The following is a 12,937-nucleotide window of genomic DNA, read 5'->3' on the forward strand; positions in this document are numbered from 1 at the left end:
TGAGCATCCACCATCCTAGACATTGTGTGAGGGACATTACTCATGATGGTTAGCCATCAAATCAGCCTTGCAAAATACATAGAACCATCCTTATTTTACAGAAAAATCTGAAGCAAATGAGAAACTAAATATTCCAACAAAGATAAAACTGTATATCCTTAATATACAAAAAGCTCTCATAAATCAATAAGAAAAAAATCACAAAAGAGACAAATGACACAAATAGACAAGGACAACACATACATCCTACAGTAAACATTAAAATGCTCAATAAGACTTGCAATCAGAGAAATGCAAAATGAAAATGAGACACCAATTTTTCTTTTTTGTTTGTCACATTGGTAAAGATTGTAAGCATGAGAATACACACAAGTGACAGAGGGGCAGGGATAAATGTATTGCGATGATAATGTCAAAGTACTAATCAGTTAGACTTCTCTGAATGGCGATTTGACAACTGATGTAAAAAGTCTTAACAATTTATATTGTTTGAGTCAATATTTCTACTTATTTCTAAGATGTATCCCATGGGAATAACTAGAAAAATGCACCCATTTATACAAGTATGTATACATCTGTATGTGCACAGAACAATACTGAAAGAACACAGACAAATATGGTAGCAAAGGGACCTCAGGGAGTTAGCATCACTAGAGATTTAACATTTTCCTTATTTTATTGTGTTTTCCAAATTTTATTCAGTGACTTTATAATCAGAAATATATGCGTTTTACCAAAGGGCAGCTGTAAGTTATTCTAAATAAGTTCCTATCTCCTGATCTGGCAACTAGCCAAGATAGAGAGGAAACAGTTGTAGTCTGTCAATCCTTGAGATAGTTCTCCCAAAAGACTAGAAATGACACCAAAAGAATAGAAAAAGGCAAAATTTCCTTCCAATTTTCCAAAAAGAACATGTGACCAATTCTATACATCACAGTGCAGTTGAGTGTACTGTGCACTCACAATTATAATGAATTATAACCTATGCAGCCACAATTGTAATGAATTCTACAATGTTAGTTAAGGGAAAACTGGAACGAAATTTTTGGTCAACCCCATATGTTGAAAAGTATAAGGACACATGCTCATTTGAAAGGAAGAATTGCTAAACTGAAAGTCTGAAGAAGAAGCTTAATCAAGTTAGTCCAAAGTTCTGCACTTAGGTCCAGAAAATCCATGTTTTTAGGGGAAGATCTGAATTCATGGTATGCATGAAGATGACACAGGCCAAATGGAAGAGACGAGGCCTCACTCCCTGCACAAGTGTTCCTGCCTTTTCCCACCTCCCTACATCTACTTCTGGCATATGCCTGGCTGGTGCAACTCTGCTGCCTGCCCTCCTCTCCATCAGGCCTACCCTCTTTTCCGGCAGGCCCACCCCCACCCCTGCAGACATTCAGCCTGTGGCCCCTTTAGGCCAAGAACCAAGGATACCAGGCAGCATGCATTCTCTCCAGGATATTGGCAATCCCTCACATTGGTATTCTGCATCCAAACATGGTCCCTGCTCAATAGTGGTCTGGCCAAGAGAGCACAGTTGCGGCAGTGCAGCCACAGAGAGCTGGGAAGGCCATTAAGTGGAGTGATATTCCAGAAGGGTGTGTATGCTGTTCTGTCCCCTATTATCCTGCTTGCTTGTACCTCTCAGGTTCTTGGCAATTTATGGTACAGCAAAAATCCCATTAGAACAGGCTATGGGAGGTGTTCAAATTGTGTCACTGTACTGGAATTTGGGCTGTGGAAGGCAGTTCAGAATGAAAGAGCCACTTGCCAGGACTTCAGCAGTTTCCATTTGAGTGGAATTTGCCTTGCAATGTCCTTAATGGAAACCAGATCTGCCTGGTCTTTATGTTGCCTATGGAATGAAGTGATAAATGCCTGGATAGACATGGGAACTCAATTTTATAAAAGCTAAATATAGTTGTTTGAGTGTACAATTAGAGTGTGCGTTAGGTAGCTGAGGATGAGCGATGGATGGGAATTTGGCTTCCCCAGCTCGGGAACCTGGGGCAGCCTGGTTATGTGTGTAGCCACAAGCAGGTGACTCTTAGGTGACACACATCACGATGCTCAGCACTGGCTGGATACTGATATTTTGTGTATAAACAAGACAGCCTCTCTTCCACTAGTCTGAGGAATCTTTGATAATTCACATGTGAAATTAAAGGCATCTTATTCATTCTGTTATTTATTATTCTCTGTAAAATGAGTTAGGAATTTGTCCCCGTGAATAATGTTAGCCATAATAGTTAATTTACTCCTATTCATTGGCAGTAATAAAAATGTACAAGGGGAGGCAGAAACATTATTATTTCTTGCTTGAAGTGCAATTTCATGTGGTGAGAAAAACATGTTAATATGCTGCAAAGTGCTACAGGAATTTAGTTCTCAAAGGAATGGTGGTATTAAATGTATTCTGACAAGAAGGAGCCTCGGAAGGGAAACATTTATCTTCATAAAGTCATTAAATTTACTGAGCAGCATCGCATTCTTCCTGCAATCTGCTCACTCCATTAGAGGCGAAGCTGGGAAACTGACTCTGTCACAGGAGAGGCCCCCACATTTCGAAAAAGAGGAGGAATGGGGCTCTTCCCCTACAGGAAAGGTTTCCCCCTCAAAACCAACGAACTCCAACCCAGACACACACATGGGTGCTCTGTTACTTCCTTCCAAAATAAATAAATGGGGTACTGACAAGTTTCTTCCTTTCCTCACAGCCAGATGATTCTGCAAGGGACTAATGGCTGACAGATTTTGCAAACCCGCCTGGTCCACAATTTCAGGGGCTCAGGGTGAGAGGGGTTCCATCCAGCTGATGTGGACCCAAGGCGGCTCACACAAGCCTGGATCTACACGATGGTGTGAACTGTTCTGTGAAGCAGTTTTCTGTATATGTGTTTCTTAGTCAAGGGATCCTGATCCTCCCCAAAATGTCATAAATCCACATTCTTGAAAATTACTGAGGGAGAGAACTCGGGTTCCCTGTAGTTGCGAGTTTCTCTCATACTCCAATAGCTCTGTGTCTTTAATGGGCTTTCCTTGTGGCTCAGCTGGTAAAGAATACCCCTGCAATGTGGGAGACCTCAGTTTGATGCCTGGATTGGTAAGATCCCCTGGAGAAGGGAATGGCTATCCACTCCAGTATTCTGGCCTCAAGAATTCCATGGGCTGTATAGTCCATGGGGTTGCAAAGAGTTGGGAACTCAAATCACCATGAAATGCAAACAGACTTCAGAACCAAAGCCATACTGCCCACTTGGACACAGGGTAAGGAATGAAAGCAAACTGAGCAGCTTTGAATACCCTAGAGGACATGTCTCACCCAACAGATGCCTTATCTTCCTCAGTTCAGTTTAGTCACTCAGTCATGTCCAACTCTTTGAGACCCCATGGACTGCAGCACATCGGGCTTCCATGTCCACTGCCAACACCCAGAGCTTACTCAAACTCATGTCCATCGAGTTGGTGATGCCATCCATCTCATCCTCTGTTGACCCCTTCTCTTCCCGCCTTCAATCTTTCCCAGCATCAGGGTCTTCTCAAATGAGTCAGTTCTTTGCATCAGGTGGCCAAAGTATTGGAGTTTCAGCTTTAGCATCAGTCCTTCCAATGAATATTCAGGACTGATTTCCTTTAGGATTGACGGGTAGGATCTCCTTGCAGTCCAAGAGACTCTCAAGAGTCTTCTCCAACACCCCGGTACAAAAGCATCAATTTTTCGGCACTCTGCTTTCTTTATGGTCCAGCTCTCTCACATCCATACATGACTACTGGAAAAACCACAGCCTGGACTAGATGGACCTCTGTTGGAAAAGTAATGTCTCTGCTTTTTAATCTGCTGTCTAGGTTGATCATAACTTTTCTTCCAAGGAGCAAGCATCTTTTAATTTCATGGCTGCAGTCACCATCTGCACTGATTTTGGAGCCCCAAAACATAAAGTTTGTCACTGTTTCCATTGTTTCCTCCATCTATTTGCTATGAAGTGATGGGACCAGATGCCATGATCTTCGTTTTCTGAATGTTGAATTTTAAGCCAACTTTTTCACTCTCTTCTTTTACTTTCATCAAAAGGCTCTTTAGTTCTTCTTCACTTTCTGCCATAAGGGTGGTGTCATCTGCATATCTGAAGTTATTGATATTTCTCCTGGCAATCTTGATTCCAGCTTGTGCTTCATCCAGCCCATCATTTCTAATAATGTACTCTGCATATAAGTTAAATAATTAGGGTGACAATATACAGCCTTGACGTACTCCTTTCCCAATTTGGAACCAGTCTGTTGTTCCATGTCCAATTCTAACTGTTGCTTCTTGACCTGCATACAGATTTCTCAGGAGGTAGGTGAGGTGGTCTGATATTCCCATCTCCTTAAGAATTTTCCACAGTTTCTTTTGATCCACACAGTCAAAGGCTTTGGCATAGTCAATAAAGCAGATGTAGGTGTTTTTCTGGAACTCTCTTGCTTTTTCAATAATCCAGCAGATGTTGGCAATTTGATCTCTGGTTCCTCTGCCTTTTCTAAAACCACCTTGAACATCAGGAAGTTCACGGTTCACGTATTGCTGAAGCCTGGCTTGGAGAATTTTGAGCATTACTTTACTAGCGTGTGAGATGAGTGCAATTGTGCCGTAGTCTGAGCATTCTTTGGCATTGCCTTTCTTTGGGACTGGAATGAAAACTGACCTTTTCCAGTCCTGTGGCCACTGCTGAGTTTTCCAAATTTGCTGGCATATTGAGTGCAGCACTTTCACAGCATCATCTTCCAGGATTTGAAATAGTTCAGCTGGAATTCCATCACCTCCATTAGTTTTGTTCATAGTGATGCTTTCTAAGGCCCACTTGACTTCACATTCCAGGATGTCTGGCTGTAGGTGAGTGATCACATCATCGTGATTACCTGGGTCATGAAGATCTTTTTTGTATAGTTCTTCTTTGTGGTTTTGCCACCTCTTATTAATATCATCTGCTTCTGTTAGGTCCATACCACTTCTGTCCTTTATTGTGCCCATCTTTGCAAGAAATGTTCCCTTGGTGTCTCCAGTTTTCTTGAAGAGATCTCCCATCTTTCCCATTCTATTGTTTTCCTCTATTTCTTGGCATTGCTCACTGAGGAAGTCTTTCTTATCTCTCCTTGCTATCCTTTGGAACTCTGCATTCAAATCAGTATATCTTTCCTTTTCTCCTTTGCCTTTCCCATCTTTTCTTTTATCTGCCTAGTATTCCACAAATAGCTGCTGTTCTAAGGATGAAGACATGCATCCTATCTACCAACACATCGTAAGAAAGAAGGCAATCTTGGGTGTGCTTCAGAAGAGGACCAGGGTATGGGGCACAAGATGAAGACAGGAAATGAAGAAGAAGAACTGTGGATAGAGTTTCAAAATCCCAGTGCAAGTTTATCTGGAGATGAAAATAGCTTTGACTGAACCAGGAGAGCTAAAGTGTCCCCCACACCATGTCATAAGCCACAGCTAGGGCTGTCTCAGGACAGATCCAGAAGAGTCAAGCCATTTCTTTGGTGACATGAAAACAAGATCCAACAGTTGAGACTCTGTTACTGATCCCATGGTTAAGACTCTGTGCTTCCAATGCATGGGACACAGGCTTTATCCTGGTCAAGGAACTAAGATCCTGCATGCTTCATGGTGTGGTCAAAAAAAAAAACCCCAAAACACAAAAAGAAAAGGCATCACAGCCAATTTCTTACAAAATAGAAAAAGAAAGCAAAATCACTGAGGGGAGCTAACTATAAGCTGTAAGAGGTCACAGACAATATTGGTTGCTCTAATAGTACCAACACCTCGCTGATAGACACTCCATAAATATTTGTTCAGGAAATGGATGGATGCATGCATGCATTACTCAGTTGTGCTCTGGGTGGGTGGCAGGGCTAGACAGAGACATTCCTAATCCAGCACTCCAAGTGACACTGGCCCGTCCAAGGAACACTGCATTTTGTTAGCAGGATGAATTTTGAAATGTTTGACCAGGTTGATAGAATTTCCAGTGACCAATTTCCAGGATTCTGATCCTGTTCAGAGAAAAGACTGATATTTGTTGAATAACCATCATGGGCTAATTATGTGAACTATGTTTTTACTGAATCCTGAGAACAGTCGATTTTGCAAGTGAAGAATCTCAGAAAGGTTAAGTAATTTGCCTAAGATCACACAGTGACTGGTCTTGTTCTTGGTGCCAGGCTGACCAAGCAAGCAAGACAACGTGTCCTCTGTCTTCCCAGCCAATGCTCTATAGAGGGAGACTGTCATTACACAATTAATAGTCCAATTAATGACATAGCTACCCTGGTGATTCGTGCTATGAAGCAGCAGCACTCGCTGCCAGGAGACCCAACAGCAGCCAAGACTAACCTCATCTCGGAGGAGGATCACACAGGTTTCCTGGACAAAGTGACATTTGAGTAACACTTCTAAGGCTTGATGAGCGATAACTAGATAAAAAAGAGCAAAGGGGTATTCAGGCAAAACAGTGACATGAGAAGGCAGGCCCAGAAGCAGAAAGGAAGACACACCTTCTGACGAATCCCAAGGCAGCTTGTGGGACTGGACAGCAGACAGTAAAGGGGGAGATGGCCCACTATGAGGCTGTCAGAGGCAAAAGGGACCATGGCGGTGGTGTTGAGGATTTGAAGATGTAGCCCAAGGATCATAGAAAGACACTGCAAGGTTTTAAGCAAAGAGAAAGAGACCAATCAGATCTGCATTAAGAGGTCTCTGGAGCCACTAAATGGAGTACAGATTAAAAGTGATTAATGGAGCCAACTGGGAAACCAGGACTCTTGTCCCAAGGAGAGGAGACAATGATGGCTGGGCAGAGAGGAGGAAGGAGGGTGGACAAGGGGAAAGTTATTTAGAGGACAGACTCTCCAGAGCTGAGTGGTGGATTGACTGCAGGAAACCAGGGAGACACAGGTGTCAAGGATGACTCTCAGATTCTGGGTTGAGGAGACCACTCTCCACTGAGATAGGGCTTGGGAGATGGAGGAGGACCCTCTGCCAGTCTGGTATCTATTTCTTCTCTATTCCAGCAGGAAATCCCTTTCCACACAAACATGGAGAGTACTCCCTCCCTGGCCTGGCGATTCGCAGCACTTTTTTAGGTGAAATGTCATTCTCAGTCAGGAAGGCATCTGAACTGGTCAGTGGAAGCTCAAACAGCATCATGTGAGAAGACCAGGGCCCCTCAAGGTTGCAGACCAAGGGCTTATTCTTTAAAGATGATGCTAATTGTGTTGTGGAAGCCTCCCCGTCACTGCCAATAAGCAGCCCAAACCTCTTTGCTGTCTTCATGGTTTCACAACCAGGTTTCCCAGCCTGGGCCTACATGACTCAGTTAATAGAGCTTGCAGAACAAGACACTGGTGACGCGCCCAAGTGCGTCTTTGCTTAATACACTGTTCACTGATTCTTTTAAAGACCTTTGAAACATTCAAGTGCATACAGGCATTTTAGACTATCTGCCCTCTGTAGCTGATCTGGCCAACTGCCAGCCCATCTGGAGGCCCACTAAGGAGAAAGTAGAAGAGGTTTCAAAAATCAGACTGTGCAAAGCTCAATGTTTAACCCAGTGACTCCGCAAGATGATCTATCAAGAGAGAACAAGTTGAACAATCTTTGCCTGAACAGAATGATAGCCGGATGGCCCTTCAAAGAGGCACTTGTTCCAGAAAACAAGATCATTTGCTTTTAGTGCTATTTTATTCCACATTTCTTGTCAAGTCAAGAACACAATCTGATCTGAACCCAAGCTTAGATTGTACAGAACATCAGATTCCTACATACCCTGCGTGTCTAAAGGTGATTCATTTAGTCAAGATACTTGACGTGAAAATGTAAAAGTAAATGTTTAAAAGATTTGCTCATCATATCTGACCAACAGGGCCATCATTCTGCAGGTCCTTCGTGTATCACCCATTGCTTCCCACTCAGTAATCCACATCAGGCTCTGCATCCCCTCTCTGCTGGCCTTGGGGCCCCAGTTTGGCAGCCTTCTAGACTATTTTCTCTGGCTTTTTATTAGCTCCATGTTCCTCCATGAGCTGAAATCAAGGCTTCCCCTCAATCCTCAGCTTCTTAAAACTCTTCCAGTTGGACCACACCCAAGTACAAGATCTCAGTAGCCCCTGAGCCCAGGACTGCTTTAACTAGTAGCAGGCACAGATATACATATACATATACGTGAACCTGGGCTCCCCACATACACCTCCCAATCCTACTAACGTCATCTGGGTTAATGTGCCCCAGGGGTGCAGAGGTGTTAGCACAATGCAGTCACCAACCCAGAGGAGCTAGACCTAGACGGGCCTAAGGTACTGGACCCACTGTGACTGCACATCCCGGTAGAAGTCTTGGAATGTGAAGAGGCAACGGCTCAGGACAGGATGGCTGAAAATCTCACTGATGCTGATGTGGGGCCAGAGAGACAGCTTCTCTGAAGGAGTCCCTGGGCCAATGGCAATGCAACAAGGGTGTGGCAGACAAACTAAGGTAACCTTCAATGCTTCTTCCAATTCCTAGTATTCATGTCTTTGCCTACTCTGCTTTCTCTGAGCATGGGTAGTACGTATGACTTGCTTCCAACCTACAGAATATGCCAAAGGTAATCAATGTCACTCCCACAGTTATCTTGTTATGTAAGACTCCAACTCACCAGACTGGAAGGAGGATTCTCCTTGATAAAAGAAAGTGAAAGTCTTCGTCATTCAGTTGTGTCTGACTCTGTGACCCCATGGACAATAACCCACCAGGCTCCTCTGTCCATGGAATTCTCCAGGCAAGAATACTGGAGTGGGTTGCCATTTCCTTCTCCAGGGGATCTTCCCGACCCAGGGATCGAACCCGGGTCTCCTGTACTTCAGGCTGATTCTTCACGGTCTGAGCCACCACGGAAGCCCTGATAAAGGAAGCAGCCATGTTGAAGAAACCACACAGCAAGAACTTCAGGTGGCCTCTGGCTTATGGTCAGCAAAAAGCTCAGGCTCTCAGCTCAACAGCTATGAGGAAATTAATTCTGCCCGCATCTTGATGCTTGGGAGCTGATTCTTTCCCAGTCAAGCCACTAAAAGAGCTCTCAGCCTTGACCTCAATTTCAGCCTGTGAGACTCTGATCAGAGGCTCCAACTAAGCTGTGCTCAGACTCCTGATCCACAGAAACCAGGAGATAATAAACATGTGTCAGTTTAAGCTGTTCAGTGTGTGGTCGTATGTTATACAGCGATGGAAAACCTGTACATAAGGCTTATGGGAATCAAGGATTCCAGAATCAGTCAGGCCAGGCACACCTAGGGCTATGTGGGAGGGAGGAAGGGGTGGCAGGAGTAATAGTAGGTAGAAGGAAAGGCAGAGTTGGAATATCTCAAATATTAAAGCAAATCAAACATCCCTGTCTTGAACCCTCTTCAAGCTTTAGTTCAAATATGCACACATCTGTACCCTCCAGCCTGGCTAGTCAACCCAGAGAGCCTAAGCATCCCTTTTGTGCCAGGCCCTTTCTTAGATCCAGCAGGGAGATGACAGGAAAAAGTCAAGGTCACTGGCATCTAGGGGTTCTTGGCAAGGACTTGGATCTCTTTGGGAATTGACTAACTCAGGATGCTTATTTAAAATATGATTCCCCAGGCTCCAACCACAGAGATTCAGTTAGTAGGTCTTGGGCAAGACCCAGATATTCATATTTAAAAATATATGTCTCAAGTGATTCTTCTGCAGGTAGTCCAGGGACCACACTCTTAAGATTAAACACTGACAGGTAGAACCAGTGCCAGGTTTTCAATAGAGGAATGACAAGATATGGCTTGCGTATGAAGAGGCTCACCCTGGGCTGCTGCATGCAGAATGAATTGCTTGGGGGCAGCGATGGAAGCAGGGGGCCAGCAGGGGCTGTGGTCCCAAAGGAATGATAGTGACTTGACCAGGGTAGGAACAGTGGGTTGGGAGAAAAATAGATGGATAGAGGTTATACCATGGTGGTGAAACCAACAGAACTTAGTGATGTGTTGAAGTAGAGGGAAGTATTGAGGATGCCACCATTATTTAGACCATCATGTTTGTGATTATTCAAGTGACATACCCATTGGAATTTTGGTCACTCCACAGTATAATACTCACAAAACGGAAGAAACAGATAAATACAAAGTCAATCTTTTTTCCACCAAAATAATTAGGGTAACAAATTGGAACACACTGATTTCCTTAATTCAATAGGTGAATCCATCATCATAAATGAATCAATGTTTTAAATATCATCCCCCAGACAAAGTAGCAAAAGTACCTATTCTTTATGAAGCACATAGCTCTTTCAAAGAAGTCAACTTTACTCAAATTGTTCCAAACTGTTCATAAAATGTTTCAAGGAGAAATCATAAAATTCTCAAGACTGCAAAACTAGATAAGGACCCTTCTTTTCTCTAGACAAGGAAGCAAGTACAGAAGGATTCTCCAGGCAAGAACACTGGAGTGGGTTGCCATTTCCTTCTCCAATGCATGAAAGTGAAGTCATTCAGTGGTGTCCGACACTCAGCGACACCATGGACTGCAGCCTTCCAGGCTCCTCCGTCCATAGGATTTTCCAGGCAAGAGTACTAGAATGGGGTGCCATTGCCTTCTCCGAAGTACAGAAGAAAGGGATGTAAATATATGATTGCCATAGAAACCTTTTCTGAGTAGGGCAGACTGATTTGGAGAAAGAATTAATTCCTGTTGGGTGTTTGTTTAATTTTTTAACTTTGTGTGTGTTTAAATTTTTTTTCCACTTTATCTAACAATGATCCTATGGAGTAGAGATCATTACCATCTCTATTCTACACTCAGGATTTGATAACAGTGGCAGAATGTCAAATAACTACTAACAAATGAAAACTTTTTTGCCTCATCTCTTTCTCTTTTTTATTATTATTATTTTTTTAATTTTTATTTTTACTTTATTTTACTTTACAATACTGTATTGGTTTTGCCATACATTGACATGAATCTGCCACGGGTGTACATGAGTTCCCAATCCTGAACCCCCCTCCCACCCTCCACCCCATATAATCTCTCTGGATCATCCCCGTGCACCAGCCCCAAGCATCCTGTATCCTGTATCGAACATAGACTGGCGATTTGTTTCTTACATGATAGTATACATGTTTCAGTGCCATTCTCCCAAATCATCCCACCCTCTCCCTCTCCCTCAGAGTCCAAAAGTCCGTTATATACATCTGTGTCTCTTTTGCTGTCTCACATACAGGGTTATCATTACCATCTTTCTAAATTCCATATATATGTGTTAGTATACTGTATTGGTGTTTTTCTTTCTGGCTTACTTCACTCTGTATAATCGGGGAAATCTGAATTGAAAGAGACACATGTACCCCAATGTTCATTGCAGCAGTGTTTATAATAGCCAGGACATAGAAACAACCTAGATGTCCATCAGCAGATAAATGGATAAGAAAGCTGTGGTACATATACATAATGGAGTATTACTCAGCCATGAAAAAGAATACATTTGAATCAGTTCTAATGAGATGGATGAAACTGGAGCTGATTATACAGAGTGAAGTAAGCCAGAAAGAAAATCACCTCTTTCATTTAAGAATATTCCAATCAATTAAAGAGTCAAGTTTTAAAAGAAAGCTATCAAACAGTCCATCAAAATGGGTAAATATTTACCAGCTCATAGGATATAGATTTTATAAACATGAAAAAATGGAACATAAAGCAAAAATATTAATAAATTTGCCTACAGATATGTATTTAAAATCTCCATATAAAAATATCACCAGCAAAATTTAAGACACAAATGACAGAGGGTAAAAATATCTGTAGCCACTATAACATAGAGTCAATACCTCTTCACAATGAGGTGGTTGCTGTGGTGTCAGACTACTTCAATTTGAATTCTGGCTCTGCCTTTTACTTGCTGTGTGACCTGTGGCAAGTTGTTAAATGTCTCTGTTCCTATTTTCCTCATCCGTATAATGGGAATGATAAGATTATCTACTTATTTATGAGCCCTAAAAATGCTCATGACCTTTGACACAGTCATAGGTGACTTCTAGGAATCTAGTCTAAGGAACCTATTAGATAAACAAATTAAAATGTGAAAAGAGCCTATACTATCAACAACAGATTATATTGTGGTACCTCCATACATAAGAATAGTACATTGCTGCTAAAAATCATATTTAACCTCATGATATGTGGAGATGGTCAAAATATAGTCAAAGAAGTGGTATACAAATCAATTGGATCCCATGCATGTGTGTGCAGGTTGGCTATGTGTCCAAAACATTCCAGAATAAAATGCACCATAATATTACCTATGGTTATGTCTGAGTGATAAAATCATGAGTAGTTTTTCTTCCATCTTCACACTTTATTAACACATTATATCCAATGAGTGTGTATTTTTTAATTAGTTTTTTATTTTGCCATGCCAGGAGGCTTGTGGGATCTTAGTTCCCTGGCCAGGAATTGAACCCAGGGTCATGGCAGTGAAAGTGCCAAGTCCTAACCACTAGACTGCCAGGGAATTCCCTGTATTGTTTAACAAGGAAAGAAAAGTGAAATGCATTTTGGGTTGGTTCTAGTATATTTGAAAATTTAAGAGAAATTCCAGGAACCCAGAAAATGAGAATCCATATATAAAGTTTCTCTCCTCTAGCGACATGATCATCAGAGGTTATGGAGGGAACCTTGGCATTGACTCCTTGGTGATCACAACTTCTTTGCAGTCAGGAATGTAAAACACAGGGGCCATCCCAATACTACCCTGTCATATAGCAACCTTCTTACCTTCTTCTCACTTCTCCCTTCTGCACTCTCATGCCTTTTCCACCATGTTGGAGAGGAGGGTACAGCCTTTTCCCCATCCATCTAGGAGAGCTCTGAACTCAGAGGCTGAGAAGCTTATTCATGCCTTTGTGGTGAGAGGAT

At 42.4% G+C, this 12,937-nt stretch overlaps 1 non-coding gene across 1 annotated transcript; it reads right to left on the reverse strand.

The window, feature by feature from the left end:
* Positions 1-12,460: 12,460 nt before the first annotated feature.
* On the reverse strand, positions 12,461-12,533 carry TRNAE-UUC. The gene has a single exon. It is a non-coding gene; the product is annotated as a tRNA-Glu (tRNA).
* Positions 12,534-12,937: the final 404 nt, after the last annotated feature.

Source organism: Oryx dammah, unplaced genomic scaffold (genome assembly GCF_014754425.2).
Source record: "Oryx dammah isolate SB20612 unplaced genomic scaffold, SCBI_Odam_1.1 HiC_scaffold_23, whole genome shotgun sequence".
Classification (NCBI taxonomy): Eukaryota; Metazoa; Chordata; class Mammalia; order Artiodactyla; family Bovidae; genus Oryx; species Oryx dammah.